The sequence below is a fragment of the Archocentrus centrarchus genome, chromosome 16 (genome assembly GCF_007364275.1).
Source record: "Archocentrus centrarchus isolate MPI-CPG fArcCen1 chromosome 16, fArcCen1, whole genome shotgun sequence".
NCBI classification, from domain to species: Eukaryota; Metazoa; Chordata; class Actinopteri; order Cichliformes; family Cichlidae; genus Archocentrus; species Archocentrus centrarchus.
The window spans coordinates 36212530-36240456 of NC_044361.1; the positions used below are offsets into that span (position 1 = coordinate 36212530).

The 27927-nt window shown below is 41.6% G+C and overlaps 1 long non-coding RNA gene across 1 annotated transcript; it reads left to right on the forward strand.

The window, feature by feature from the left end:
• Positions 1-508: 508 nt before the first annotated feature.
• On the forward strand, positions 509-27863 carry LOC115794824 (uncharacterized). Its single transcript, XR_004021205.1, has 4 exons — positions 509-894; positions 12773-12899; positions 25104-25205; positions 26962-27863. It is a non-coding gene; the product is annotated as an uncharacterized LOC115794824 (long non-coding RNA).
• Positions 27864-27927: the final 64 nt, after the last annotated feature.

Below are 27927 nucleotides of genomic sequence, written 5' to 3' on the forward strand. Positions count from 1 at the left end.
GTTCCCATTTTATCATTCATTTGCTTCCTATAGTTAAAAAAATATCTCCTCAGTTAAGAGGCTTCATTGATTCAGTCTACAACCCTTCGAGGCATCCCTCCCCCATTCCCTTCCTCTATTCATCAGTATCTTTTCCTCCCTGATCCTTTTCATCCCTCTTTTCATTCCCACACTTCCTCCCACTCACATTCTCCCTCATCCTTCTTTACTTCCTTGCTTCCTTCCTTGATGGTCTTCTCCTTCTTAAAACCTCAACTCGTGGAGAGGATGTAGTGAGGCGAGACCTCGTCGTCGGTGGGAAAAAAAGGGAGAGACCATCAGCGTGCAGACGGAGGGATGCAGCAAAGGTATAGGTTGGAAGGTAGTAGTATAGGCCTTCTAAGTCCTTCCTCCCCCCCTCCCCTCCCTCTGTGCATCAGCCCCCCTTTTCCTGTGCCAGGGTGGTATGACCTGCTGGATTACAAAACAGCCCTCCCATGTGTCTGCCTGTTCTCTGTGCCAGCCGAGAGACAAGCGATACCAAGCTCCTGGAGCACTGATGAGGGCGACAGAGAGGAGGCAAAGAAGAGAGGGAGGAAGAGAGAAAGACAGAGATGAGTGAAGAAGAAAGAAAGAGTGAGAAAGTGAATAAAGAGTTGGAAATGCAGAGCAAGGAAAGTAAGAGAGTAAGACGAGGATGAGGAGAAATGAGAGGAATGTAGTAGGAAACGAGGCGAGAAGGATGAAGCCACAGTACAGGAAGATAAATGCTATAGAAAAAGAGTGCGTTCAGGAAGGAGAGGAGGCAGTTTTGAGCGATAGCGAACATACTGTAGATGAAAGCTCTCGGAGGAGTGGGCTGCTGAGAAGCGTCAGCATTGTCAGAGCATTGTCAGCCCTCAGGGACAGCCGGGGGTAAGTCACACACTACTCTGCTGCACATGCATGCATCCGACATCCACCGCTCTACACACACACACACACACACACGTGCACACACACACACACACACACACACAAGCATGCACACACGCGCGCACACACACTCCCATTCAGGTGTTTACACATTACAGCATCTCAGTGCATGGATGTGGTCCCCTTTCTGAAAGGCCCACAGGCTACATTTCATACATAGTGGATACTTTACAATCTTTCAAAAAAAGTGTTGAATACTGTTCCAGTCAGGTTAATCGGTTTTCCAGTGGGGAGTAACATTCTCCTGATGTGGCCAGACCTGCAGGTCAGAAGCTCTATGGTGTGTTTAAAGAAGAAAGATCTCACAGAGCTGAAAGGTACCGACTTCTACACACAAAATTGACAGCGACAGTGTTAAATGCACTTTAATGTTGCTTCCATTTGTGATCTGTGCTTTTCTTTCTCTTAGGGTACTGTAGCATGTTATAGCATAATAGGACTGATCAAGAGCGGAGTCATCAGGGGACAATGGTGTAGAGAGAGTGAGGGGAGCTTTGGCTGCGTGGAATCAATTTCATATGATGTCTGACAGGCTGTCATGGAATCATTATGCAACCCCCAGACACAAAGAGATGCTTTAAGAAGCTGTGTGTGAGTGTCTGTGTGTGTTTGGATTGTGCTTGTGCTGCACTTACACATTCCTGTAGCGCACAATCACCCTGTCATTTGAGCTCAGTTTCAAAATAAGTAAGACCCAAACCAAGTTACAGCAGCCATTTGAGGAATTTTCTAGCAGGGAGAAGAAGAATGATGGTTTGAATTTGTTTCAGGCTCCATGTGAGAGCGGCTTTCCAGGTCCAAGGAGTTGTTAGGCTGATAGTTAGCAGCACTGAAGATCAAATTGATTCCTGTGCTAGCAGGCAATGGGTCACTTAACCCAGTGGAACCAGAGGATAGAGCTGTTTTTATTGTCTGAATGAGTCCTTGGATTGAGTTGCTTTAGCCCCCTGGGGTGGAGGAACAACAGGAAAGGAGGAGGAGAGGGCTGGTGTTCTCAGTGTCGCTGGGCGCTCCGCAGCAGCAGCCATATTAGCTCAGTTACAGGCCTCAGGAGGACAGCTGGGTGGCAGAGGTCGTCATGGTGAGACGGGATGGGGGGGTCGTCATGGTAAGTGGTTGTCATGGAGACTGTGCATGTGCTGGCAATGAAGTTGAGTGGGTGGGGACCCTGTGGACGAGGGTCACCTGGTCTAGTGAGACCATTATGCTTATTTTCTACCTGGAGCTGCTTTTTTTTCCCACATTATTTTATTTTATTTGTTCCCTAAAGTTGACTTAAGGCTCATTTTTCACCAAGAGTTTAAAAAAAAAAAAATCTATAAGCGAAGCCATACAGCTGTTAGTGCAGCTGGATGGCAGGAAAAAGGCGGGGTCAGTGAGCTCTGGAGACAAGCTCTCAGCCTGTGTTGATATTGGTTATTGACAAAGTATTAACGCGTACATGTACTGTGTGTTTCATTCATTACTCCACAGCTAAATGCAATCACACACATGCTCAAGACTGCTCGTGTCTCATTAACTTCGGCTGCATTCAGAGAGCACTTCTGACAAATAAGGTTCTGCATAAGCGACAGATGGTTGATGTCAGATAAAAAGTTTATGTTTTCCCTAAAAAATTTGGTCTCTTTTGATAGTCTGAATTGAGGCCGAGTCTCTCTGTGCCAAGCTGCATCTGCTAAAGTAAAATGCATCTCAAAGATGTTCAAATGATTGCATTCGTGGGCTCGGGATCTCCTTATTTGCATTGAATGGCACAGAGCTGAGTAGCTCATACTGAACCAGCCCCCCTCCTTCAACCTCCACTCCCCCCCACAGGTTCGATCTAAGCTGACATCACACACGAAAACATATTTTTTCTTTTATCCTTTTTTTTGTAATTTTTTGGAGCTTCTATTCCCCCCCCCCACCCCTCCCCCATCTAGCAGCTTCTTTTATGTGCTAATAATTGCCCAAAGCATTGATACAGATAGCTTATGAGTTTATGTATTTGGCCAGCTTTTATGCCCCGAAGCCTCCGTGCTCTCACATGCCAGCAAGCGAGCGATAGTTTGAATATCGAAATGCATGGAGCAGTTACTGTAAGCAACTGTGTAATAACCCCCCCCCCCCTCCCCCATTTCTCTGTGAATGATACAAACACTTACTGTAAAACATTAGAATAACTCTCATTAATTTCTATTATTTTACTGCTTCATCAGGACAGCTGTTTGGAAGCAAACCTGAGCTTTAAGTATAAAAACACTGTGTTTCAATTTTAAAAGCCTAGAAAAAAAAAGAGTTCAATGCATTAATGTAAAAGAATCAAATGAGTTTTGCTTGATTTATTTGATTTGATCAGCACTAATTCAATCTGCTGGTCTCACTGACTGCTTGGTCATCCTCGTGCTCTTGTGAAGAGGCGCCAGCCTCGATGGGCAGGCAGGCATTTCTCTCTGCAGAGGACACAGTGGCATCATCATACACAAACCTTTGCACTTCTTCTAATTCACTGGCATGACCCTGCCGCTGTGTGTGTGTGTGTGTGTGTGTCGATGAAATAGCCGCTGAAGAAGAGGGGGTGGGGATCCATGTACTGTGTTTGAGTGAGGGGCCCTGGGTGTGGCATTCACTGACAAAGCGTCGTTGTGCCATTCAAATATATTTTCATCCTTTAGAAGAATTTTATCTGCATTTTTTTCTCAGATGCTTTATTTTTGTTTTATCAGAAGTATTGAGAATAAATTACATGCAGTGTGTAAATAGTGAAAGGCAGCCGTAGTGGAACACAGTGTACTACGAAGAGCCGCGTCTTCCACCAGGACCGGATTTAATCTGGAAAAATGTGGAAAATCAAAGAAGCTCTGACATACTGATGCACTATTTTTCAAAGCTCTGCCTGATTATGGCTGCAATTACACAAATGCTGTAATACATTTTACTGTCGCTCAGTCTAACAAAGACAATTAACATTTCTAATGTTAAATAATAATTATAGCACCTCATGTCTCAAAATATTTAAACTAATTCAGATTATAATTTCCAACCTTAATTATTTATTACTTTTCAGAGGTTTTCTGTTTTGATTAAAACTGTATCACTGAAGCAGCTGTTCTCGATAACCATGGCAATAACTTTATTTTAACCTGCAGTGCAGATTTTCAGATGTTAATAAACGTTTACACATTAGGTGTGAAACCTCTGTGTGACTGACTTTAACTCTTCATAGGTTCTGACACGTTGTCAGCCCCATTGTGTTCACATTAAATCCCAGACAGCAGAAAAGTGCTTCTGCACTGCTCTCTGCAGGTCAAAGCACATTATTAAGCAATAAAACCAAACAGAAGGATTTGGTTTTTAAAAAAAACTCCAATGTGTGCATCACGTGAAACAGTACCTCAGGGTTAGAGTACATATGTGTGTGTGTGTGTGTGTGTGTGTGTGTGTGTGTGTGTGTGTGTGTGTGTGTGTGTGTAGAAAGAGAGAGAGAAAGAGATACAGATATATAAAGACAATGGTACACATGGCTAATGTGCCAGATTTCTTATATGACACGTATTATTGTAGGGTCTTTACCCACAATACAAAGCGCCTTGAGGCGACTGTTTGTTGTGATTTGGCGCTATATAAATAAAATTGAACTGAATTTAAATTGAATTGAATTGAACATATATTCTTAGTATGTGAACCAGGTTGAGCAATAATTACTGTATATAAGTCGTACTGTGTGAAATGTTCTTTACATGAACTTTGTGGAAATGGCAAGTCCTCTAATCCACTTCATTCCCACTGTCTTTTCCCATGCGCTCCATCTGTGACACACATACAAACTCTGAAGGGTGTTTGGTGCAGAAACACTTTTATTTTATGTGGAAAGACCATAAAATGGAAACATAGTGTTTTACCATGGACCTAATTCCTAATAATATATTTGTTGTTTCACATTTATAAAACCAGTTTGACCTATAACAACAAAGCCACACATAAGAAAACACTGAAATATACAAAATGCATACATATGAAATGTAAGTATTTCAAAATAAAAGTAAAAATTTTATTTAGTGCTTAATGTTTTCCTTATGAGCATAAAGACCCTTCTTCAAAAAATACATGCAAGAAAGCCTACAGTGAAAGTGACCAACAGCTCAGGGTGTATTTACTCAAATTTTTACTACAATTAACAAAAATTCTCGCTGATCAGAAGTAGAAGGCACATCAGACACCAGAGTGGCGCACACATGCAGATTCACACACATCACTGAAATCCTTTGTTCTTCATCACAGAGTCGACACTTACCAACAAATCTAATTACATTTTTAAATGGCTGTTTCAGCACATCCATGCTCGCAGACATGTTGTAAAACTGTCTAAATTTCACTTTCACTGCACAGTTAATAATTACAAATGTGACTTCATTTGCACCCTTTTATTTTATTTAATTACGCTTCATTTGAAAACTTGTTTAACAAAGCTGTTGAGAGGAAAGCACAAAGGCTTATCAGATAGAGCTTTAATTAATTTCATCTTATAATTAAAAAAATGATGAGTAAAAGCTGAAATACGATTTACAAACCGGAGCAGGTGTGTTCTGATATATAAAAAAGAAATGTCCTAATTAATAATGGGGAACATTGAATCTTAATGCACTTTGGTGCTGGGATCAGTGCCCTGTGTGCTGTTCGTCAGAGAGGAAGGTGTCCTCTCTTGCCCGTGTCTGTGTTTTCTTAATTAGTAAGACAGATTGTAAATGTTGCTTGGATAAAATCCTAACCTCACAACCTGTCTTGTTTCCACAGCCGTGCTGCCTGCTGCAAACGCAGCAGGTATGCAGATCAGAACAGGAAACCAGCTCGGCTCTTTGTCACATGCAAACGCACGCACTTTGCTAAAAGGTAGCAGTCTGCTGTTTCTAAGATTTACGTCTGTCTGTTCCGCTTTAAGATTTACATCAAGTCTGCACATTCAAAAAAATACAGACCGCTAAATTGACAACTTGGCTGGACTCAAACACCGACAGTCAGCAGGAAATCAACCACATTGGCGTGGGTCAGACCGGTACTATCATAATCAACTATTTCAAAACATTTATTAGCTGTGTATCTTTCATAAAGGCCTGAAAATTAGCTGAGCTGTGTTTGGCTCGGACCATCATTGCTTCAGCATCCTCGATTCTCTGTGAAAATACTTCCCTCTGCCTCCCACCCTGTTCTCTTTAAAAAGCCAAAGTTGGCCCAGTGGACTTTAATTCCTTAACGTTTCCTCATCAGCCCCGTGTTAAAACATCCAGCAGCTTCCTATCCTTGTAATGGCACCATTACCATCCATCAATAATGCAGAGGGGGTAAGTACAGGTAGCTTTGCTGCCCCTCAGGACTAATAGAAAGGACTTGAGAGCTGTTTCCTCCCCCAGTGGCTGTGCCAAACAAGGGTTTGTAAAGGTGTGTGTTTGTTTATCCTCACACCAATCCCTTTGGTGGACGTACTCACTTATATAGTCACATATTACAGTGTGTGTGTGTGTGTGTAAGTGTGTGTGTGTGTGTGCACACAGGAGAAAAACACACGTTTTACATTGCTGTAGCAGGGTACAAAAAAGGAAATACATGCAGTGTAGACAAAGTAACTGTGGAAAGACACCACATGCTCTCACATGCATTGTGCATCACACACATCACATGATCACGTGGTGTGTGAGTGGGAGTCTTTGTGTGCTGTAAGCATATAGGAGTGTGCATGTGTGTTGGAATTCCTGGACTAAAGAGAGGCTACAAGAAGATCGACTTGATGCTGAGCTTTTTTTTTTCTTTCCTAGACACTGTGTATGTGTGTGTGTGTGTGTGTGTGTGTGTGTGTGTGTGTGTGTGTGTGTGTGTGTGTGTGGGAGAGTGTTACTCCTACATGTATCCATCCAGACAGAGCTACGCAGCCGTGTGGGAGGGGTTATGAGAACAATGATGGGTTCTCGTCTCTCCCTCCCTGCACACGGTGTGTGTGAATGCGTGGAAGCACATGCATGATGGCTGTGTGTGTGTGTGTGTGTGTGTGTGTGTGTGTGTGTGTGTGTGTGTGTGTGTGTGTGTGTGTGTAGAGTGATGGACTCTCACATGTGGCTGTGGAACTGAAAGGTAAGCCCGTTTTCTTTGTCTTTATGGAATCATTCAGTCTTTCAACTTTTACAATCTTGTGAAATGAAATGATTATGAAATCTCTCGATGCTCGGAAGATATTTGGCTCCTGACTCTCACACTGATGAATGTTAACTGTACGCTCATCTCTTTGTTCATATTGCCTGCTAACCTTTCACTACTTTGAGCACTTAGGTACTTAGTGTGACTAAGCAGGATTGAACATATTAAAGAGATTATTGGCTCATAGTAACTCCATCATCCACACCTACCATTTGTCATGTGTCAGTTTGATGTGAGTGTGTGTGTGTGTGTATGTGTGTGTGTGTGTGTATTGGCTGTAGGCTGCGACAAACCCTCTGAGATTGTGTACCCTCAGTCCCAATTTGTCCAAACGGTTTACGACAGGGTTCCCTGAGGATACACCTTCCATTTTTCATTGTCCTGCCACAGTTGTCTCCCTCTTTCTGACACACACACAGAAGCACACAGATGCAGAACCAAATGTAGTGCATGTGCATGCGTCCTACATGGCGAGAGTGGCAGCATTTCCATATCAAAGATTGTCTCCCACCAAAGGAGCTGTAATGGGCGGTAAACTTTCGATTACAATTTGTTGCAGGCTAATATTAGCTATTGGCTGTGTGCTGGATCACATCTGAGGGACAGACAGGAAGAGGAGGCATGGCGGGAGGTGGGAGAGTTGGAAGAAAGAAGAGGGTGAAAGGTAGAGGGTCGTGGAGATGAGGGGAGGGCACATGAGATGAAGGAAAAGGACAGCGGAAAGAAAGAAGCAGAGCACAAAGGCGTCAGGAGGAAGAGGAAAGAGACAGTCAGTGTGGAGTAATTTCACATGCCTGGTTGCTCCCTGCAGACAGCACACCCCCTCCACTCCAAATCTCGCACACATGCACATTACATCTCTGCCACCCCCCACTCCCACCCCCACACTGCCCCCCCAGCCAGGGCGTATGGATGGCTGGCAGGCAGGCAGGCGTAGCGGCCCTTTGTTTGACATATAGCCGCACACAAAGGCAACCAGACCTGAAATAGCAATGGAGAGCAAAAACACACAGACACACACACAGGCACACACACTCTCATCAGGACCACTTCTGATTGGCTCAAACTAAACATGCTGATGCTGGAGAATGCTGCTACAATCAAACAATGCTTTTGGTTGCATTTCTGCACTCTTCTTGTCTGACATTATTAAATACACTAACGAGGAAGCTGCTTTGAGGAGACGCTGTGAGAGACCTTTGTTTCCGCTCAGACAAAAGAGGAAGTATTGACTCTGCAGAGCACATCAGCTCGCTTTGAGACCTTGCTCATCCTGAGGTGATGCGAGTCGACTGTCACCGGAGTCCTTGTAGAGGCACGACATGAATCATTAGGCTGAACGTACAGTTCTCAGCGATCAGTTTTTTTTTTCTTCCAGTTTTGTATTCAGAAACCAGAGCTGGAGCCTCCGCTGTGGGTGGGATTTAAAAAAGGGGGTTGATGTATATGGATTGTGAGCAAGAGCAGCATTTTGCCTCCATACAGTGCCTGAACAATGCGGGGACATTCAGTGATAACCTGGGAGGAAAATGATTGCTTCCAGTGTCTTTGATGAAATCAGCCATAGGTTAACTGCTGGGGGCTTTGTCGGGGTATGGGAGCAACAGCGGCGAAACAAAAGAAATGATAAACCTTCTCTTACACCTGTTAGTGCTCCTGCGCCTCAGGGGGCAGGACTGCATACAGTATAGTCAGTCTCCTTTTATGAAGGATGAACCCTGCCGTGACGGAGACGCAGCAGCCATCTTTGTTTACTACCAGCTTTCTTTTTGTGTAGGCAACTGAAGAAGAAACAAAGACTTATTCATATGGTGGTGGTGGTGGGTGTGTGTGTGTGTGTGTGTGTGTGTGTTGGGGGGCAGTAAAAGAATATCCTACTTTTTTCTGTTTTCTTTTTTTTTTTATAGTTCAGCCTTCCTCCATATTTCAGGGGGATCTTTTCAATGAGATGACAAGCTTTCTGCAGGAATCTGTGGTAAATGGATTTCACACCACACTCCTCGCAACAGGGGATTTAGGGCGCTGGCGGGCAAGAGAGCAATATCTGCCACTGGAATGTCAGCACTTTTCAATCCGCCATTTGAACTGCAAAACACTGTAGTAAACACTGTACAAGACAGTTCACGGGATTCGCCCCAGCTGGAATCATCAAATCCTTAAAAAACTTGAAACACAAACAGCAGGCTGGTGTTTTTCCACGATAAAACTGGAAATAAAAACTATAAAGGAAACGCAGTCTGCGGGTATATAGGAAGTGTGAGGCAATTCTATTTATAAGAACTGAAGTCTTTGTGAATGTGAGGACGCCCAATCCTGTATTTTTCAATGCAGAAGTTATTACCACAGTGCCTAATCCTACACACTGTGTGCAGCTACTTAGGGAGAGAAAGTGTGTGCATGGAGGGAGGGGGGGGGGGGGGGGGGGGGGGGGGGGGGCTTTAATTCCAGCTGAGGATGGCAGGTATGTTAAAACCAGATAAAACGAGACATTAATTGAGTGACAGAGTTTGCTAGTGGGTTTTATCAGAGGGTGTGTGTGTGTGTGTGTGTGTGTGCAGGCTTGTGAGAAAAAGAGGATTTAGGTGTGTGGTCTTAGCGCGTCTCTTTAACTCTGCCTTTTTTTTTTTGTCTGATGGTTTCGGCCCCGTTCTGATGAGCCGGGCGTTCATGCAGGAGGTCCGAGGGTGAGGAAAGGTGAGGAAAGGTGAGCCAGGTGAGGCTCCCTTCCTCAGCATACGCAGCTGAGTGAAAAACCTCTTGATCCCAACAGAAAGTTGAAATCAGAGAGGTCTGAAAGGCCACTCGGGGGAAGCGTTAAATGATGGGATTGTCCTTGTGTGTCATTCTTCTTGAGATCCTGTGATTTCTGTTGAGATCTCCGGATTCTCACACAGTTCAAATCATCTCCAGAAAGGAGTAAAAATGACCTTTTTTTCATACAAGGATGTGTGTGAGTCCCAAGTTTGTTAATCAATACTCAAAGGTCTGCGCTGCAGTCAAAAGCTAATACCACTCAAGGCCTTGTGTGAATGTGTGTGTCTCCTAGCAGCCTCTGTCTGACGCTTTTAGATGGGCTTTGAGGACACATTTGCTTTCATTTGAGGAGCAGACGGAGGTAATTTTGACCAGACCCTGGAGCCTCTGCGCTCATCTTTTCTATTCCCATCTCTTTTTTAGGCTGCCCTGATTCCATATCCTCGTTTTTTTTTTTTTGTGGAGGAGGTGAGGGATTGTTGTAACACACAGTGCAGCATTCGCCCTGATGGTAACAGTGATACATGTGAACATAATGCACCCCTGAGTGCTCCGTACGAGGCCTCATTCAGCCTTTCACGGGGATTAAAGGGTCAATTTGCCTAAATACAAATAATACAAAGTGATTTAAAACCCAAAAAGTGTGCGCATGGTTACACATGGTTATGGTGTATGAACTTATATGTGAATTTAAGAGTTGCTGCTAATGATGCATAAAGCCTCTGTAAATGGTTTGAACTGTGTCTGGAATTTCCTGTTTTTACAACAGTTATGAGTTTGTTTGTTATCAGTCAGATGATCAGCGGATGACTTTGAGGCTGTAGTTCATGTCACTGCCAGCTAAAAATAAGCCTCATTCATTTCCATTTGTAAGCCAAATGCATGAATTAAAGGATAATGTATAGAAGCAGCAGGCTAATAAGTAATTACACTCAAATCCTTTGCATTTAAATGAATGTTAGTTTGCCTCATTTACATATTATTACACATTATTGTTGATGCTGTAGTCGATTTCTGTGATTCTTATGTTTTTAAATGACTGCAGCTCATTTCCAAACTTTTTTTTTTTTGGTCATATAGAAGAATAAAAGCCTGCTGTCATTTTATAATGTGCTTAAAACTACATGGATAATTTTATTATTATTTATTTATTATAAATATTGTTACAGTTAATTATTATTATGTTGTATCAATTGCATGCATAGCTCCACACATAAGGGAAAATATGTTGTTCATGTGAATTTTTTTCATTTGAGTGACGCACATAAAACATGCTGGAGGATTAAATCAGTGTTCTCAGAGACGCTGATTATAAAATAAAATAAATCAAATATGGCTGCATCAGTGTCGTGAAGTACAGCAAGCTTGAAAAAGTGAATCATATTTAATATTTTGGAACATTTTATAAAGAAAACATTTTTATTTTATATATATATAATTATATTATCTACAAGTATTTTAATATTTTAGTAGCCCTACAATATATAATGTCCATTAATTGGCTGCAACATGAAATCTTTCTCAGCATCATTATGAGGAGTTTATCATATCAAACCCTGTGTAGATGCTCCGTCTAACATTATTTCCATCTGTTGTTATATACTGATATAAACCATAACAGTGACAGGAAACACTGAAACTGTGTTTATGACAAAACTACATTTTATTATTTTTCTAAGCTGTTGTTCGGGTCCAGTCTCTCTTCACCTCCCTGCATTCACTCTGACTGCAAATCATTTGCCAAAACTAGACAAAACACACATTAAAAATAAGTTTTACTGATAGTAGAACTGTATGTGCACTAGTTACATTTTGTACTGATATTTTTATTGTGAGTCTTTTTGAACACAATAATCATGTAGTGAAATCGGATATGCTCTTCAGCTCTTCTGTAAATATTTTTCGGTAGGTTCATGTTTGTGTGTTTTCCCAGAAGCAGCCGGTCACACTGTCACTCTCCTTTTATGAAGGAATGATGAAAAAGTGAGTGTGAGCTGGGACCTGCGACAGCAGCCGTCTCACAATAAGATGTCGCCCAGCAGGCTGCAGCACAAAATCATCATATTTTCATTTTTAATTCCACATTGTTGTAAATATATTTATATAATATGTCCTTTTAATCTGCCACAGCAGCACCACATTTGTTGCATTCCTCAAACAAAATAAAATAAGGATTAAAATAATCTTTCATATTTTTTCATATAAAAACTACAGAACTCAATAAGAGTATGATATAACATATAATGATGGGTTATATGATGTTTTGTTATTGCAAGAAATTTTGTGATCAATCTGTTTAAATATGATCCACTTAAATTAATATTAATTGATTATATCCTGGATCAGAATCCGCCCTGTGGAGATTATCACCTCCTGACAAGCCCAGCGGCACTGATGACGGTCTCATCTCTGAGGAGAAATATTCGGATTTCATTTAGTCTCCTCTCACGTCGATCGATAGCCGTCCGCTCAGCTGCTGCACCCCAACAACCTCTGCCTCCATTGGTCCAAAGGCAGCAGCTGCTTTCTCCCCGAGCCAATCAATGCTGGTAATCATAGGTGAGGAGCCGCGAGCCGTGTGGCTGCATGATTAATGAGATTGTTATCAACACAAAACGGACCTCAGCACCGCTGTGCCACTTGGGATACACACAGTCAGTGGGGAGGCAGAGGAGAACAGCTGCACGCACACATGTATGCAGAGCACATGCCTCATATACCTGTGTGCAGTGGCTGACCGCTCCTCAGTGATTTATTACAGTGAATTAATAAAAAGATTGTATATGTATGAGTCTGTGTGTTTGAGGAGTCCCAGTGTGTAACACACACTTCTGACCCTTCGTTATTATTCTTAAAGGAAAACAAATTAATTACTCTGACATTTGCTTTCCTCCCACAGGCCGGCCGTCAGCCTTTATTTGGAGAGCCGAAGCTTTTCCACCCTCCCTGAGATCAGCTGAGAGCTGGAGAATTACTGCAAATGAGTCTGTTTACTGCCTGTTTGCTTCAACTGTGTGAAGATGAAGGTCAGTTTCATTTGGCTTTGATTGCGCTGATTTGATTGCATTAAATTTACGCTTTAAGTTTCTCCTTTTCAGATTTAACAGCTGCAGTGACACTTGTAACCAAGCTCTGTGGGGGGGGGGGGGAGAAAATCACATTTTTCTTCATTTCACACAGTGAGACAGAGAGAAATGACAGCCAGCAGAAAAACAGCACAAGAGGCTATAATTGTGGCCACAAATGGAGCTACAAATAAAATACATAAAAATATAAATATATATATATAGATCTATGAATCAGTGAAGAGTTTTTGCTCTTTTATAGTTTCCATCAGGTGTGCGCTGGTTATTCTTGTTGCCAGTCAGGTCAAGGTCACGCTCTGCATGTCTCCTCTATATGAAGCTGCCTGTTTGTTCAGTCGGGGCCGGTTCCACTGCTGATTAGAGGCCCCCGCGGCTGACAGTGTGAGGCAGCAGCGGGACGACTCCTCGGCCTGGACACTTAAATGACTGAGCTGAAATGCATTGCAGCAGCTACTTAAGTGTTACTCTTGCATTTGGAATTTTCCATATTGTCCCTCAGTAATGCTAAAAAGTCACCTTAGGGATGTGTGAGTGTTTTATGGCTAATTATTTATACGCTAAGTTCTTATAAATTTTTTCAAAAGATTCCATAACATTAATTCTTTGGAAAACAAATCACACTGACTAATATATAATTAAACACAGAAAGTTTCAGCTGTGAATTCTGGGTATAGGACAAACCAACAACAGTATATACTGGATCGAATGATCAGATTCTTCTTTTCCAATATGATATTTTGCCATTTTCTCAACCATGATGTGTGTTTTATACACTTCCCCCCTTTTACAGAATCACACCCTTGTTTTAAACGTTCTTCTTGCTCTGATCGGCTAATGTGAAGCATGAATATCACACGAGTCACACTATAATATTATTGGTTTGCTTTGTGGACATCATTCTGATTCACCACTTACTCAACTCCTCATGAGCTAAAAGAAGTGGGTCTATTTTGAATTTTGTCATTTAAATAATGTGTTTGTTTTTAAACATTGAGTTAAATAGTTCTGTTTTAATCAGCTGATCATTTGGATATAAGTCATTTTCATTGGACATCATCGATATTTTAAAGCTCCAGTATTTTAGGACTGATGCAGTAGTGTCGCTTCCTCTTCCAGTTATCTGGATTTGATATAAAAGGCCTTTTACTGTGACTCCTGCACAGAAGGCTTAGAGCCCCCCCCCCAGTGGATACACACCCTGGAAGATGACCTCAGCAGTGTTGTAATGATTTTAAACACAACTTTGTTAGTAAATATGCACACACGAGGGCTATGAAACTGAAATAGTAACTAGCCAATTAATTAGCCCAGTTGTTATTATACTTTAGTGGTACAAGTATATTAACAATAACAAGCAACGGACTCATTTATAACTAATCATATTACCAGAATGGGTGGCACTGGGTCAGCTTGTGGTTTTTATGTCCCTTCTTCAGTTTTCCTGGTTGGATGTTTTTTTTTTTTTTTATCAACTCCACCAACTTACACGCTTTTAAAATCTCCAACCTGAACACACCTAACACAAACCTGAACATTATATATATATCTATATAAATATATATATATATATATATAAATATATATAGTTTTTGTTTTTTAAAGAAGGTTACTAATGTTGACTCATGGCACAGTGACTTTGCATAAAATGGTCTTAAGTGATAAATCACAGAAGGACCATCATTTCTTAAAATGAGTGGTGCTCATTTACTTTCATATGTCAATAAACTGTTTTCCAGTTACTCTAAGAAATGTAATTACTGCCTGAGTATTTGATTTCTTTTTCATGAATGAATGAAACAACATGTTTATAAAGTTCAGCACAGGCAGCAGGAGGCGGTTGGGTGGTTGGTGGGGTTACAAAGTGCTCCAGCTGAGTCATTTATGTCCAGCAAAGCACCTTTGAAGGTTACAGATAAATAACAACCTCGTGTTTATGTGTTATAATGTAGTGTTGTCACATTGTTACCATTACACTGACAAATATATCCATTAACAATACTTCCTCATGGACATAAACAGGTCAGCATAAGTGGTGGTTTAAAACTTAGTCTATGGCCTGAAGTATTCAACTTCAGTACACTTTTACTCCATTACTCCCTAGAGGCATGCATTGTATTTTATACACAACCTAATTTTTACGAGTACAAGTGATTTTCCTGTTCCAGGTTTCCATACTGTTACTACAGGAAAATATCTATATCTGTACATCTGTAAATTTTTTTTTTTAATAATTTTTTCCCATATTATATGAAATTTTTATCACATGTTTAACCGTCTGAGGGCTAAGTTATCATTGATGATGACCACAAACCCAAATCTTGGAAATGAGGGAGCAAAGAAAATAATGAGTGAAATAAACACATATTAATAATTTCTTTTCTTTTTTTTTAAAGTCAGTTTTTGCCTTTCTATAAAACGCTTCTGGGTGACAATTATGATGGTACAGCCAAGTTTATTTATGAAGCACTTTAAAAACTGCTGTGTAAATAAAGTAAATGTAAATGTTACTAAGAAATGATCAGACAGGAGGGGGCTTTCAGGGAAGACTGTTAGGTCTTCAGTTTCTATGCCATATGTCAGGACAAGAATTGAATTGTGAGCTATATAACCTAGGTTTAGGGTTAGGGCCCTCCTTCCTGGATGCTGATGTTGTTGAGTCGTCCTCTGTTGTGGCCGCTGTGACAGACCACTGTTATGAAGCCTGTACCTGTCAGTTAGTCCATTCAGCAGATCCCGCCCCACTGAAACCACTGTCCTTTCTCTCTCTCTGCTTTACACACACACACACACACACACACACACACACACACACACACACACACACACACACACACACACACACACACACACACACACACACACACACACACACACACAGATCCCTGGAGAGCTTGGCAGCCATCCTGCTCGGAGGGAAAAAGCAAACTGTCTGTAGAGCTCTTGAGGAACGCCATAGCAACCTTTTCTTTCCTCTAAATAATCCTGCACGTTCACTGTGATCCCTGAAAGTGAAAAATCGACACTAAACATACAACAAAGTTGCTCATAAAGACTGGGAGATAAAGCTCTTGTGTCTGAGAATGTTTTAATTAGTTTGGAGTTCTGGGTTGGATTCAATCAGATAATCCCTCCTCTGCTTGCGTGCACCTGCTTCCTAACTTTGAGTCACTGTATTCAATTTGCATTTGCTCTCTTCCAAGCATGGAACAAATTACATAATTGCTTAAATGCTTCAGTGTGTTGTGTGTGTATATATATATATATATATTTTTTTTTTTTTTGTTACACAACTGGCACATCCACCTCTTTGTGCGATTAATCATTTCATCACTGACTTCATTTTTCTTCCATCATTTTCACATTAGGATTAATATGACAAGAGCTCTCTCCTTCACCTGGCTCAATCAGCTAAGCTATATTTCAGTCTTATTACAGATCTTATCATTTAATGCGGCCTGGAAATGACTCCAGCCACGGTGCAGCCTGAGGCTAGTTACCTCCCATTTAAATTACTCTGTGGGAAGGATTATAAAAGTGACACACATTCTGGGACGCTGGGCCTCAGAGTTCACACTGGAGCTAATTAGGAAAAGCAACAATTTAATAGGTGATTCACCACCACAGGCTCCTGCAAATGACGACTCAATCTGGTGCTCCTGTGCACAGAGAGGAAAGCACCAGATATGAACATTTCTTACATGTGTGTGCAAAGAATGGTTGTCTCCATTCTTTGCTACCTTCATATCCCTCCCAACCTTCACTCTCTCCTCACCTCTGTCTCAGAGCTTCCTTCCCGTCTTTCTTATTGTGTATGCCAGCTGGTTCAGAGCTGCTGCTGCTGCTGTGGTACCACGCCTGCCAAACATCCAGCCCAGAGTCTCTCTCTCTTCTACTCCTCTTCTCTGCAGCTGCAATACAATAGCTCCCCGATCATGAAATTTATCAGTGGCTCCACGGCCTCGCCTTGCTGCAGCGTGACACACCACTTTGTTGCGCTGAGCCTCTTTCTTGTGGGCACAGATGGCAGTACAGTTGCTGTTCTCTCTCCGTTAGAGTGCTGGCACACAGACCCTAAAAAGGTCAAAGAAAACAGCAGGCACAGAGGTGATGATTACTGGAACCGTGGTAAACACAGGGTTCCTGCTCTGAAGCTCCCGGCCAGTGGTGGGTGGGTCTCATGTTCTCCCTGTGCATGTGTCCAGCCTCCTCCCACAGTCCAGAGACGTACGTGTTGGGGTAAATGTTGATTCTAGGCTGAGGTGGATAAAGCACGGCACAGTGAGAGGATGTGGAGCAGTCACACACTGACAAATAAACTGAAATTAAAACAAAAGAAGAAGAAAGCCAAATAATATTTAAACTAATGAAAAACGTGAAACTATAATAACTGTCACACATGGTAAAGTAGAAGCATAACAGGAAATGTGGGATTAAAAGGACTGCAGTATGTAATATACCTACAGTATATGAATACTTACATCTTCTATATAAACACTATAGATTTTATTATATAGTGCAGAGTATGCTTATAATTGCATAATTTTTGAACTATTTTCACGTCATGTTGCATCATTAATTCTCTTGTTGTCAACTTCTGCTGCCCTTCCATGTAGCTCTATCAATCATATTGGGACTGAGAGAGTAATACCGGTAACTTTCTTTTATTTTTAATGGCATGAAGTTGTAGATAAATCTAAAGACTGAATGTTTTTTAAGGTGCAGCTCTGTGGCACAGAGGGTGAAGCTGTATCCACATGCAGGATCAAATCACTGTTAGTTTGGCTCTTTTCGTGGGATTTGTTGGCAATATGTAAAAAATCTCCTCCTTCAGACGGGGTTTTCTGAGTGCACATTTGCACATGTACCTACAGCTTGAGCGTGTGTGTTCCTGTAGCGTCCTCTAAGCCACAGAGACTTTGAAAGCAGCCCATGCAGAGCAACAGACACAGACCAGTGGCTTCTTCTAATGAGCAGACTGTTGTTGGTCTGCCGTGGGGATCCTGCTTCAGGGCTGCCACACATTGCAAGATTTTATGAACTAATTAAGCACTAAAAGTTGCTTCTTAGACAAGAAAGTCAAGATTTTTATGGAAGTCACAGAAAACTACTGGGAGGGGAAAAAATCTTTAGGTTTTTATGGCTGTGATTCATTTGTACTTCGATTCAATCTGGTGAGGCCTGGATCTAATAACACTTGTCTTTGAATAGTAACTGCATCTGAATAAAAGCTGAATCACCTTCCTGAAATTGTGGAGCATGAATGGTGTAAAACTAGCTGTGATGTCACAAAATCCCGCTTGTAGATCCTTGTGTTAAACTGAGCTGAGCACAGAGGAACTTTCCCTCCTTCGGCAGATGAAAACGTGAAAACGGCCCGCTGGTGTTGAACTCTGCAGACTCCTCAGAGATCACGCTCTGTCACTACAGTCTGAGCATGCTGTACTAGTCACTCAGCATCCGGGATTGTTCCCGGATCCCATTAGATGACGCTTGTCAGGAAGTCACATTTTGCATTTCCCAAGCTGTAAATGCAGCTCAATCTGCAAATCAGCTGTGACTCGTAAGACTGAAACTTTAGCTCCTTTAAAATGCTGAACAGTGGAGCTCACCTCCACCCCCCCCTCCCTCTGGGAATCCAGAGAGACATTAGATTGGCAGGCTGGGCTGCTGTCAGCATCATCTCTGTCACCTGTCCTGCTCAGCAGCCAGCTGCTCCTCCTGTGATAAGACTCGAATTTATTCTGAGGTGGAAATACTGGACTCAATCTGGCTGTGTGCCGATCGTTCAGCCTCTCTGTCTCCTCACAAACCACAGCCCATATTTCTCACTGTCACTCAGTCAGTCAGGATGAGGGTGAATGAGCTTGTTTGTAAATCCTTTGTGTGTCTGTGTGTTTATGTGTGTGTGTGTTTTTTTACCTCGTAGCTGAGAAAAAGCTTCAGTTCTGTTTCTCTCACTGAAGTTAAATAATCAATTTGATTCACAATTAAATCTTAAAATAGAAAAACATCTGCTCAAGCAATGAAAAACGTCACAATGGTGGTAAATGCAAATCAAAAGACTGCTTATACAGAGCATACTTTAAATTTATATATTTATAAAAAAGAATGGGACTTAATGAATGACAGACTGACTGAATGCAGAAGTCCTGCTGCTCTCCTCGTTTCTGAAAGTATCAGCCACCTTCATCGCCTCATTTTCTTCCTCCTCCTTCTGAAATGAATGATGTTAAATCAGTGGTGCCAATGCCAGCCTCCATCTGAATAACTGATCTAAATAAATAGGGCACGGCTCCATTAGGAAACAAAAAGCTTGCTTTCATCCAGCAGCCACTCTGTTTCTCCCCTCCATCTTCTGTCTTTCCCACACTCCCCCTCTGCGTAATGCAGAGTAAGCACAGCTGTCTGAAAGCAGCGTGAAGGATGGACGTCTCTAACGGGAGCCGGGGGAAGCAGGAAGGAGGCGGGGAGGGCTTGGACCTGAGGGAGCGCAGTGCCAGCTGGGTGTGGCTTTTTGGCCACACACGGAGAAAAGCTGCTGAGCATCGGCCTGAAGGCCATGACATCAAAAACTCCTCCTCCTGCTTTTGCTCCTCCCTGATGCTGTCTTTGTGATGGTATTATATGAGCACTCAGACTTTTCACCAGAAAAGTCTCAGCTCCAAACTTCATGCTCTGTCATTCATACACAGCAAACATTGTGAAGCTCAGTTATTCCCAAACTGTTATTAACAGCTTGGACCTGCGTGGCATTCCCTTCTCTGTGTCTGATTCCCTGCTAACAGCATCTCACAGCAAAAACAGGAGTGTTAATGAAAGTGCGTTTCACTCGAGCAGGATTCAAAATGATTACAATAAAAGTTCACACGACTCAGCAAATTACAGCAAATTAGAGCTCATTTACGGCACAATATTAATAACGCAAAAACAAAAAAAATAATACAATAATAAAAACAACAAGCAGCAGATTATTCATGACTCACATGACTGATGTTTAGAAGTGTCTGTAACTGGTTGTCTTTAAATGTTAAAAATGTAATAATAATAATGATTAATAACCAACAAAGCCTTATTAGACCTTTGGCCTATCAGAACAAATAAAGTTTCAGTTCAGTGAGGCTCACCAGTCTGTCTGACAGGTTGTTTCTGCTTCCATGTGGATAAATAAAGCAGCACAGAACAGAACAGCCATTAATGACAACAGTGAGTCAGGTAGAGCAGAAAGGGAGGAGCCGTGGACGGGCTGAGGAAGGATGTAGTAGTCGGATGGCAGTCAGTGTGGGCTGAGGTCTGTCAGGACTGTGGCTGAGCTTCACTTCTTCGTCTGACCTGAAGCTCTGCTTAAGGGGTTTCTCAGCCTGAGATTCAGATTGCTTTCAGTAAATGTTTCAATGCAATAAATTCAGTGATATTGAATATAAATATTATTGCCTTTGGGATTAAATGTTACATTGTTTTTTTGTTGCTCACAAATTATCACGGTGTTTCTTTGCTTCTGTAGGAAGAAACTTAATCTGAGTATCTGAGTATTGCTTAGAGGTACAACCTGATTATGAGGGCTGTCAGTCACACTGCAGAGGAAAACTGCTTCTTTAAACCCCGTTTTACTTCCATACGTATTACTGTGCTCAGAATGAAGGAAATAAGACCCACTCTGTAATAAGCCATATTAAAAGGTTTGCTAAAGGTCACCTCCTTTCAGCAGAACAAATTGTCAGGAGTTGAGTTTTCCCCTGTGCTCATTTCAATCAGCGGCCACTCAGAGAGCTGGGTTTGATCCAGACCGACAGGTAAAGAGATGACTGGGAATCAGAGAACTCTGCGAGCTCTTAAAATGAGCTGGGCAGCATTAAAGTGCTGCTTGCATATATACACGTATGTTATTTTACTTTTTATACTTCAAGAACATTTTCAGCTGCTTCCACTTAGTAAATTTTTTTTTTTGATGCAGTAGATCATTTGTTTTCTTTCACAGCTGTATTGCAGTACTACTACTACTACTAAGTACTTCCTCCATTACTGTTTGATTGTTCTGATGGCCCACTCAGATATTCATCGGTTATTTTAAATTAATGAAATGATTTCTTTTTAAATAAAGATGACTACACCTTTCTGAGCCTGGCTGTGCCCACAGGCTCCAAATGCCGGCTCAGAGGGGATCTGATCAGGGTTCTCGCTCAGATGTTGTAAAGTGAAGGTAGTAGGTGCAGATAATGTGAAGATAACAAATAGACGATACACACGAGTTAAAACTATTAAAGAAATGCTATAAATTCAACCATCAACCTGGCAGTAAAAATTTTATAGTACATGAAAATGATTAAGGATTTAAGGATTAAATAAAGCAATAATGAACAGGTACCAACAAAAGTGTGATGAAGCAGACGTCTCTGTCACAGCATCATTTTCCCCTTTGAATGGACCTTTAAGAGGCTGACTGGCAGCTCTGCATGCAGCTCTCTTCATACAAACATGCTTAAACTTCTTAGCGGATGTCAAAACATTAGCAGTCCCTAACATTACAACAAAGTATTAAGTCAGCTCTGAGTCATTCATTGCTTCATTGCAGTGAAACCTCCTCCACCACCCTGAGCTCCACACCCTAATTTTCTGCCTCTTTGCAGCACACAAACAGCAGTGACACTGAAGCATCTGCTTCTGTGCTGTACGCACATTAATGTGACAAATACAAGCTCTGCACAGCCAAATCACGTGCTCTGTAAACCTGATGTGGGCTCTGAAGGCTTGGTCAGAATGACAGAGGAGAGCTGTGGGAGCCGAGTCACAGGTCCAGCATGTCGTAGAGCAGGTGGAAAATCTGACATTTGGAGAGGCAGAGAAAGAAAGAGTTCTGGAGTAATGCAGACGGATGTTTGGGATGTGCAAGGAAAGGCAGGGCCCTGTATGAAGATCCTAAAATATGGAAGATTTACTGTACATATGTACAGACCAGAGCTCAGCTGATAAACCAGCTGAAGACAAGGGCAAAACATATTTTCAGACTTGCTGGAACATCAAATAAAAAGGAAATCAATGGAAGTGTTTAGTGATGTCATCGCCCAAAGACTTCAAACCGAAGAGCTCGACTGCTTTCACCGTTTTTCAAACTGATGCATTTCTTCTGACAACTTTCTGTGACTGAGCTCCTCCCTCTAGATGCACACACACACACACACACACACACACACACACCTAATCCCTTAGGCTAGTTTTGATTGTTACTTAAATCTTTGTGTTCCGTCGCACTGAAAAAAAAAAAAAACAGCTCTTTGGGTCTGAAACGAGCTAAACTGTGGGGGTGCCCCCCCCATTCTGCACCCTCCTTTCCTTTTTCCTCACTCAAGTGTTTCCATCCATTATGTGCAGTGACATTCTTTGTCTGAAGGACACTGGCGTTGAGCCAAGAGCTTCTGCTGGGCTGGCCGAGCCGTTTAATTGAAACCGTAAAAGAACTTTCTTTTGGCACAAAAGCCCTCATGTGTGCTTTGTCACAATTAGATTGACCAGAAAGGCCAGCAGACCTGATAAAAAGGGATTAAGAGAAATGTATTGCTGGGATATTATGTTGAGTGTGACATGGCAGCTTGTGGGAGAATTAGTGACGGCCTGACCCGTCCTGGATTGGTCAGGCAGAAGGACAAACCCGTGATTAATGGAGTGGTTACAAGCTACGCTTACAACCCAATTTCACAACATGAGCTTTGGAACATTGTGGACGCCGGTCCTACTCAGTGGCACACGTAGTACAGTAAACTGCCTCTCTCAACTCCTGCCCAGAGCTGCACTCCAAAGCAGCTGGGTGCAGCTTCATTATGCGAGGTCGCCCACTGTGAGGGTGCAGAGTTTGGCCTAAAGGGGTAGACCCCGCCTCCACTGAGTCCAACAAATATGCCTCAGCAGCACAGGGGTATGATTAATGTCATTATTAGAATGATAAGGGAGGAGCTGGACGGGGTTTATGGTGCTTTTTAAATCAGACTCATTCAGGTTGCTGGAGAATCTGTTAAGTCCAATGGCCCGGCGTTAAAAGCTGTATGATACACCATACAGTAATACAGCAGTACTTTGTGTCACTATAATGTATTACTTTCTGTAACACATAATAATAATTCCCCCTCTAACAGAGTGATAGTTAATTAAACTTTAGTATGTAGGGTTTTTTTTTACAAACAGAGAAATAAATAATAAAGTTCACTAATTAATAGTTTAATAATTTATTAATATCATTAGTTTAATGTCATTATTTCATAAATCATATATAACATCATGTTCTGTTTCAGCATAAGCAAACATAATGTTATATATACTTTATAGTTATTGTTATATTCTGTACTGTTATAAACAGCTGCTCTTTGTGTCACAGCAGCATCACTCCAACTCCTCAGATATGAACCCAAACATTATCATTTGCTCAACTTTGTGATTTATGTCACCGCACCTGCCTACTGCCTACTTACATCCTCTTTAAGCATTATCAGTTTTAATTTTACAGAAGCCTTCCATTATAATAACAACTGAGATCATCTTCATAGGCCAGTCATTAACTAATTTTATTTTTAATTTCAATTTAATTTTTTTATTTTATTTTACAGTTTAATAAACATTGTTTGTTTTGTTTTGTTTCATTTTTTCAAAGCTGAATTTCCTGATTTTTCGGCCCCGACTGGTTCTCAGCCTCCGAGTGAAACTCCATTGAAGTCATCAACTAAACGATTGACAGTGTGGAGGATATTTTTCTCAGGGTTTGGTGGAGACTGATGCAGACGCTTACAAAACTCTCCTATATTGCTGCATATAACGATGTAGTATGTGACATACTACAGTATTACTATTATTGACACAGTTACCTCCTTTACTCTCTCACTGACTAACGGCTCGTTGATGCAGATTTTTCAGCTCAGATGATGTTAGAAATGATATTGGAATAAAGGCTCATCTGTTCGGACAGGCAGAGGAGTTTGAGTACCAGCTGCTCTGAGCTGCTGTAAGTGGCGGTACAGGAGACAATAACTGTAAGAAGATGATGTAGGAATTATAGCTTCTTACCACAATAAACTGATGTGCCTCAATTAATGGAACAAGAAAATCAAAGAACGTTGTACAGTGTGCAGCCTCTGGGTCTCTGTCTGTCCCAGGAGGGTTAGTTTGGGGTCAAGTGCCTACTTAGGCGATGTATTTTGGGTAACTGCCAAAGTGTCCGAGTGCCCTTTAAGACTGCGAGCATTTGGATTTTTAACAGAGCTCAGAGAGAGAGCTGATTAAAGGCATCCCATTAACCCATAAGAGCCCACACACCCATTTCTCCTTGAAGGGAAATTTATTCAGAATTTCAAAAATCTTTTTAATTAAAAACGTATTCAAGAAAATTTCCAGAACATGTGACACAGTGACACCCGTGTCACCCGTGTCACAGTGGGCCCTTATACAGAAATATAAATACTGCATGTGACACAGTCCAGCTCAGACAAATAAGCAGCCAGGGATTCGGGTATATTCCCCTTTAATACCTGCATGCCAGTCCTTTGACATATTAATTAACAGGATTTTGATACTCAAGAATACAAATTAAGCACCATTCGTTGAATTTTATAGAATTGCAGATTCTATCTAACTTTATTTTGCTCCTGGCTGTTTAATATCATGACTCCTAGCACTTCCTCATTGATATTAAAAAGTAAAAGCTTCTCCACAATCGTTCTGTTGGGAATTGATTTTCCTAAAACGCGCTGTTACACTGAAGCCCTGCGTGCAGATCATTTTACTGTAAACCTACTTTACAGTGACATTACTTTGAGTTTGGGTGCTCAGCGAGCCGCTTTAAGGTGAATTAAGGATTGCCGCTGTGAAACCAAAGTTATTCTCAGCTCCATCATGGCCCTAACCTCAATTCCAAAGCACTTTAAAAATAGGCAACCAAATAGAGCACTGTTACATCTGAGGGGCCTGCTTTGCATTTCACTGTGCAGTCACACACTTCTGATAAAGATGTGTTTATGTTGCTGAGTCCTGTGTGATGTTTAAGGCTCTGCTTGGGTCAAAACGTGCTGTTTTGATTCAACTGGAAGTTTCAAATGCAACATTTGCTTTGAAAGCTAATAATCCAGCGTGAAATGAATTTTCCTGTTTCTGTCTTATTATCTGCAGGTTAATCCGTGTGTGTGTGTGTGTGCATCCGATCGTCAGCCTCGAAGTGTGGGGGCAGGAAGAAAAGATGCCGGGTGCCCTCCAGTGGAGAAAGTGTGAAAGGTGCTCCCTGCTCTCCATTCAGTGTTTGTTAAAGTCACGCACCATCTGCTGTTGCAATTAGTTGTATAGTAAGTGTGCAGAAGAAAGGTGAGTATTCTCAGTGCGCCACTTCTAATGCAGATTAACGGGTTTAACAGCTCCACTGTGTGGAGAACAATAAAGATTTACAAACACTGGCTGGCAGCTTGTCCGTGCCTCACAGCGCCTCTGTGCAGCACCACAGCACTGATGGGCGGGGAGGGTCAGCTGGTGTTGTGAATCAGGCCGCCGAACTGTCAGACACGGCTTTTTCACAACACCAGGGTTCCTCCTTACCACTTCCTGCTGGGATGCATCCACGACACGTCTGTGCAACACTGTGCATTACAATGCAGCAATAATAACTATTAACTTGTGACTTTTTACCAGTAGTGTTATTAAGTGTTCCCTATGAGCTGTGACACAGTTTGCCATCATCATCATCATCACTATCACCTACACTGCTGTGTCCTTTAAAAACTGATGTGGTAAATGTGTCCTTTGTTGACCTGTTACAGTATACACTACTCTATTAAGAATATTCATCTAATATATTACAGGTCTTTAAGAAATGCAGTCCAAAAGGCAAAAAAAAAAAAAGTCTGTATAATTCTCCTAAGCTTGAAAGTTGATATTTAGTGTGACCACCTTTCATCTTTGACACAGGCTGAACTCTCAGCTTTCTTCTAATTTCTTTAAGCAGTCTTCAGGAAAAGTGCTCCAGGCTTTGAAAGCTCTTCTTTGGCTGTCGTCTGCCTTTTGTTTAGTTCTCTGTCAGGATGATCTCACACTGCCTCAGTGATGTTGCCATCCAGGCTCTGGGGAGGCCAGTCCATGACTCAAAGTGCCCCATTGTGTGTTTTTCTACACAGGCCTGCGATTACTGCATTGGCAAAATGAAGCTGTTCCCAATAAGACACTTTCCACTAAGCACGGTGGATCAAAATCTGACTGTATATTTCTGCATTCATAATTCCATCAGTTATGACAAGATTCCAACATCACTGGCTCAAACACACTCCCACACCATCACAGAGCCTCCACAGTTTTAGAGATGGCTGTAGATACTCACTGTTGTGCCTCTCTGCTGACCTCCTCCTTACATACTGATGATGATTTGAACAAAAAGTGACATTCACTCCACCTGCTGCCACTGAGTTTTAGTCCAGTTCTTGTGTAATGTGGCATACCTTGGCATTTTCTCCGTTTCCCTTCTGTATAAACGGCTTCTTGACAAACACACTTTCACTGAGACCGTTTCTGAGGAGGCTTTGGATCAACCGAAGGCTCAGAATCATCTCTCAGGTCATCACTTTGCTGGATTTTGTCCTATATTCTCAAGGACTTGACTTTCTGATACTGTTAATCTGTTACAGGCACCTTTTAGACCTGACACTTCTTCTTTTGGCCTCGATTCATTCAGGCACAATTCTGGTTCATGTCTTGAGTTTGATGCCTTTTTATACTTAAATGATTCATAGGTCAGTGTTAAGTGTCTAAAACAAACAAGGACCCACCACGACTTCAGCTTCCAGTTTCTGCAGGTCATCAAATTTGGTTTAACATTTTCATCTCCTCTGTGCTCACATTTACGAGCAGCATAAAAATTCATATTTTAAACTGTATTATGAGTCCCAGTCATTTGTCTTTCTTATGTTTGACCACAATTATTAATGCTTCTAAAAATATATGTGAATCATTGTATATGTAATACATGTTTTTAAAAAATGCATTACAGGTTGGGAAATGTGCCAAAGTCACCAGTTTTCAGCCCTTAAAGCAGATATCCCAAAAAAAATGTCTGCACCACTTCCCTCGTTTGATTCGTGTGAAGGAGTCGCTCTCATGACTCATCTAGTGACATCACTCCCTGACCAATCAGTGGCCTGCAGGCTGTTATCGTCACATTTTCAGCTCAACTCAGCTCACTTGGAGCCCCGGCTGAGTAGGTACTAAAAGTACCTGGTACCAGGTACCAGCACCTTTAGGAAAAACACTAAAAACATAGCCAAGTCAAGCCAAGTAAGCACCAGTGGAAAAGAGGCAAAAGTTAATGAGTTCTACAATCATGTGGTATGCTTATATTTCACACTGCTTCTGTATTTTGGCTTTGTTTTTGCTGAATATTAATATTGATATGTCATGTATTGCTGTGTGTATTTCTGTGTATGTTTAGAACACGTGAATACCAGATGATCTTTACTATGTCCTCAAAATGTCTGAAATAAAAGAGGCTGCACATTCTTTTTAACATGACTGTATCGTGTACTGTAACTGACTGCTGAGCATACCTGACTGCTGCTGTGAGACCATGTGAAAAGACAACAAAGTTTTTACTGCATAAAGAAAAAGTCACACTTCAATTTACTGCAGTAGCCAAAAAACCAGAAATGGATTATCAGACAATTCTGGGTGTGATACCTTAGTTACATCATCACATATTTAGGAGAGTAAAAGTAGTCAGCTGAAAAGAGTGTGTGTGTGTGTGTGTGTGTGTGTGTGTGTGTGTGTGTGTGTGTGTGTGTGTGTGTGTGTGTGTGTGTGTGTGTGTGTGTGTGCGCGCGCACGTCCTGGTTAACTGTGCAGCCACTCTCCATCTAGACTCTTGGTTCAGGAATGAGTTCATATCTGAGTGAAGAATAAACCTCTCCTGGCTGAAGGATCAACGTGTGTTTGTGTTGTTGTTGTTACTGTAGGACGTTTC